Below are 5,759 nucleotides of genomic sequence, written 5' to 3'. Positions count from 1 at the left end.
ATCTATATAGGGAGTGACATCTGCCATGTGCTGTAGTACAATAAAATGTGCCTTTAACAGTTCATCTCTATCAGCAAGTATGGCTTTCAACCCAATAGTCCCTACTCCTTGGAGCCTTCCCTCGTATCGAGATGTTGGAACGCCAATAGGACCAACACCGGTCATGTAGTTGGTGCAAAACTCAATCACCTCTTCCGTGGAATATCCTTCTACGATGCTACCTTCGGGCCGATGTCGGTTCCTTACGTAACTTTTCAAAATACCCATGAATCTCTCGAATGGATACATATACCGCAGGAACACGGGACCACAAATCTTAATTTCCCTCACAAGGTGAACAACAAGGTGAACCATAACATCGAAAAAAGATGGCGGAAAATACATCTCAAGATGGCAAAGAGTAACGACGACCTCCTTTTGCAGAGAGTCCAATTTTAGCGGGTCTATCACTTTGGAATTAATTGCATTGAAGAAAAAACAAAGCTTCGTGATGGCTTGCCGAACGGGCTTTGGTAAAATTCCTCGGATTGCAACAGGAATCATATGTGTCATTAAAACATGACAGTCGTGGGATTTCGGACCAATCAATTTCATGTCCTTCATGGACACAAGCTTCTTAATATTCGAAGAATACCCTGATGGGACTTTAATACTATGAAGGCATTTACAGAAGCTTGTTTTCTCGGTCTTCGACATTGTGCACATTGCGGGAGGTAGGTATGCCTTTTGCTTCCCTTTATCCTGCGGTGCAAGCTTGGGTCTTATTTTCATTTCCACCATGTCTTTTCGAGCATTGATACCGTCTTTAGTCTTCCCCGGAATATTCAACAATGTGCCGATCAGACTGTCGCAGACATTTTTCTCAATATGCATGACATCTAGGCAGTGTCTCACTTCTAAATATTCCCAGTACGGTAGCTCCCAAAATATGGACTTCTTTTTCCAAATATTTTTCGGTGGTGCTTTGGCACATTTTCCGAAAACAACTTTAAGATTTTTAACCAGCAGGAAGACACCCTTCCCGTCTAACGGACGACGTGCCACTCCAAGCTCAGTGTTCCCGTTGAATTCTTTCTTCTTCTTACGGTATGAGTGATTAATAGGAAGAAACCTACGGTGCCCCATGAAAACATTCTTTTTACAATTTTTCAACCTCAGCACCTGCGTGTCATCTTCACAGATAGGGCACGCTTTTGCTCCTTTAGTACTATAGCCCGATAAATTTCCGTACGCGGGAAAATCGTTTATGGTGCAAAATACCATGGCCCGCAGCTCAAATTGCTCTTTACCGTACGCATCCCACACCCGGACGCCATCCCTCCACAATTTTTGGAGGTCCTCAATTAATGGTGCGAGATATACATCTATGTCATTTCCGGGTTGTCTGGGTCCTTGGATTAGTAATGACATCATTATATACCTGCGTTTCATGCACAACCAAGGAGGAAGATTGTAAATGCATATAAGAACTGGCCAAGTACTGTGCCAACTGCTCATGCTTCCAAACGGACTCATTCCGTCTGTGCTCAACCCTAGCCTAAGGTTTTTTGATTCGCCACCAAATTCTGTGAAATCTCTATCAATGTTTCTCCACTGAGGAGAATCAGCTGGGTGTCTTAGTTTACCGTCCCTTTTGCGCTCGTCTTCATGCCAACGCAATAATTTCGCATCTTTGGGATTTGCAAATAACCGTTTGAATCTCGGTATTATCGGAAAATACCACACCGACTTAGCCAGAGCCCGACCCTTGTTTCCTTCATCGTTACCATCGTCAGTGTCCTGGTTCTTACGTCTGTACCGTGAAACACCGCATTTAGGACAAACATGCATGGCCTCGTACTCTCCACGGTACAATACACAGTCATTCGGACAGGCATGTATTTTTTCGACCTTCAAGCCCATTGGACAGATCAACTTCTTCGCCTGATATATTGTACAGGGTAACTCGTTGTTATCTGGGAGCATTTCTCGTAAGAGCTCTAATAAGGACGTGAAACTCTTGTCGCTCCAACCATTGTCTGCTTTTAAGTTCAACAATTTCAACACAGCTGACAGTTTTGAAAATTTGGTACACCCGGGATATAACGGCCTTTTGGATTCATTAGACATATACTGAAATTTTTTATAATTTTTATCACTAATTTCATCTTCCACATCACGTAACATGTCTTCTAGATTTTCAATAAAATCGTATTCTGCATTTTCATCAATATTCACACAATCATCCTCGTTGTAATTAAGTTCAAGTAGATTATCAAAATTTTCGACATTCTCAAAATCATCGTTGGAATGAAGCTCAAAATTATCATCAACTTCTACATTAATATCAACATTGTCTTCCAAAACAAAATTTCTATTGGTAGCACTACATTCCCCAATTTTCTCACCATGCATAAACCAACACGTATATCTCTTCTGAAATCCCCGACAAATCAAATGAGCTCTAATTTCTTCCAAGTCCCCAAATCTTTTAAAATTGCTACAATCTCTACAAGGACACAAGATGTCGTTATCCTTTGTCTTCGCTCTATAACTCTCGGCACATTTTATGAACTCATCAACGCGAGCCAAATATTCTGCAGTATCACGTCGCAATTCGTACATCCAACTTCGATCCATCTGTAAATTAAATTAAAATAATGATTCCAATTAGTCATGGTGGTCGAGCAACATACATTGTTACAAATTCTTGGCTTACAAACGGGCCGGTTTACAATCGTAACCCACTCCTTGAATATTATGCCTCATATGTGAACACATTAATTAGCGGGATTTAATTAGTGTTTAAGAAAAATTCGACAGCATTTCCCCTTAACTCCCCAAGTATGCGTAAACCACATACTCGTAGGAGCAATAAGGAGAAATGCTGACGAATTTTTCTCAAACACTAATTAAATCCCGCTAATTAATGTGTTCACATCCTAAATGAGACACAATATTCAAAGAGCAGTCCCAAACGGGGGACTATCCAAAATTAATCCCTATTAGATTAATTTTGAACGGGCATGGACCTAAAAGCATCAATAGGTCGGTTATTGGACCACAATACACTAATTATTTACATTACCTTAACAGATCAAGCATGCATGCATTAATAAATAATTGACCTAAATAATTAAGCAATAATAAGTACCAGAAAATTAGCGAGAGAAAAGAGGAAGACTAACCCTAGCAAGATAGAGAGGAGAAATGCAAATTAACTTCAAAGATCTCAGCTTCGGTCTCGATCCTTCTGCGCAGAAATCAGACCAACAGAGAGAGAGAGAGAGTAATTGATCAAAACGGCGCTGAAAGAAGGCCTTTTTGTAACCCTAAACCTTTCTACACGGACATTTATCTATAAAGCCGTGTAGAAAGTCGAGAGAGCTACACGGACTTTTATATAAACAGCCGTGTATAATTATTTTTTAACTCTTTTTAATTAAAAGAAACAACCTTTTTTAATTCTACCTTTCTACACGGCTCTTTATTAAATGTCCGTTTAGCATTGTATTTTTTTTTGGTTTTTTTTTTTATGTTTTTCAGATAGCAAAACAAACAATTTCCAAAAAAGAGGAAGACATTTAAAATCCTGAATTCCAAAACATATATAGCAATTTGAACAAAAAATTCATGTACATTAATTTATACAAAAATTACAAATTCTTATTGAGCATTAATTACAAAAGTTAAATCCATATAAACTAAAAAATTCTATCAAGGACTGGAAGAGGTGGATATATGAAGGACCCTCAGAATCGGATGGAGAGTCAGATGAAGACGATCTCGTCCGACTCCCCACCCGGCTCTGGTCCTTCATCCGACTATCCGGCTCTGAAATTATCCTCCAAAAAAACTTTAGCGCACAAATCAGACCAATTAATTGGGGAAATGAAGCAATTCGCATGGGAATTCGAGATGTAGGTTATCAATTATATCGGACTGGTCATCTTATGAGCTCCAAAAACAGTAGCTCATCTTTATAGATTTGCGATCCGAAATAATTGATAAACCTAAATTTCCGCCCAATTGTTAACTGCGAGAGGGAGAGTACAGATTGATCAATATGTTCTAATAAAGAAAGAGTTCAATAAAGATTCATATGTAAACTAAAATTTCCATTAAGGACTGGAAGAGGGGATCCCCTCTTCCAGTCGTTAATGGATATTTTTAGTTTACAAGTGGGTGATTCTTTCCTTTTGGTGCCAGTAGGGTTTACAGAGGGTAATATGAAGATACATATTTTAATAAAGAAAGAGCTAGCTGAAAATAAAAAGTTGGATGAAGGACCTTCAAAAAAAAGAGAAGAGGTGGATGAACAACCTTCAGAGTCGGATGAAGAGTCGAATGAAGAGTCGTCCGACTCTTCATTGGACTCTTCATCTGACACTTCGTCTGGCTCTGAAGGTCATTCATCCCTCCTCTTCCATTTTTTTTGAAGGTCTTCATCCCAACTCTTTATTCGATCAGCTCTTTCTTTATTAAAACATGATCTTCATATTACCCCCTCTGTAAATAATCAGATTACAGAGAGAGAGAGAATTGATCAAAACGGCGCTGGAAGGAGAAGGCCTTTTATATAACCAACTTGGTGCTCGAAAAGGCGCGCCCTTACCAAAACCCTAAAATAACCTTTCTACACGGCTTTTTATTAAACGTCCGTGCAGCTCTCTCAAGCTTTCTACACTGTTATTTAAACAGACATCCGTGTACAAGTTGGACATTTCTTCACGGTTCTTTAATTAAATATTCGTGTAGCTCTCTCAAGCTTTCTACACTGTTATTTAAACAGACATCCGTGTACAAGTTGGTCATTTCTTCACGGTTCTTTAATTAAATATCCGTGTAGCTCTATCAAGGCTTTCTACACTGTTATTTAGACAATAAGCCGTGTACATTCCCTAATAAACGTCCGTGTAGCTCTCTCAAGGCTTTCTACACCGATTCTTTAATAAAAAACCGTGTAGAGATTTCACAGATATTCCGGGCACCCAAAAAATTACAATTTCTCCACGGTTTTTACGTAAAATTGTCAAATCCGTGTACAATGACCATTTTTGTAGTAGTGTTTTGAGTTAATGCAGAGGATACGCATTATTTGTGATATAGACCTTTGGGTAATTGGATGCATGCAAATAGCCCTTTCATGGGAATAGTGTTCATTTCAATTAAGGTACCTCAGACTCAGAGGATATGAATTTCTTAGCCATTCACACATTTAAATTTGGGCTCCAGAGACCTTGTGTTGAAAACTTGAAACACTATCAATCAATTTGCTGAGGGTCTTCATAATATATATTTTCTATTTATTATCTTTTTGTGATGTGATTCTTTCAATCAATATCCTGCGTATCTGCTACTTAATTGATTTATGAGTTTCTTAATTGACATGATAATAACAAAGCTGGCAATCATGTCTTAGCAAGAAGAAAAAGCAGTAAGGCACCTTAATAATTCACTTGACGAGGTTTATCTATTGGTTTAAACTAAACTAATATTTTTAAATTATATCCAAATGTCACGTGCTTGCTGACTTCAAAACAGTAAAACAGTAAAACAGATCAATACGAGCGGGCAAAATCAGAACTGATCTGTATCTTTTCTGATTATTATTTGGATCATATAATTATTATATTTTATTATTGCTTTAGTTAGTAATCTGTTTATTCAACCCACAAATTTTATTAGCCCTTATTGTAAGCAATTCTTAATGAATTACCTAATTTCATCAATGAATAGCCTTATTCATTTCTTCATTTCTTGGATTAATTAGTAGATTC

The sequence above is a fragment of the Carex rostrata genome, chromosome 7 (assembly GCF_964058835.1).
Source record: "Carex rostrata chromosome 7, lpCarRost1.2, whole genome shotgun sequence".
NCBI lineage: Eukaryota > Viridiplantae > Streptophyta > Magnoliopsida > Poales > Cyperaceae > Carex > Carex rostrata.
Note: the sequence above shows the minus strand (reverse complement) of the source record.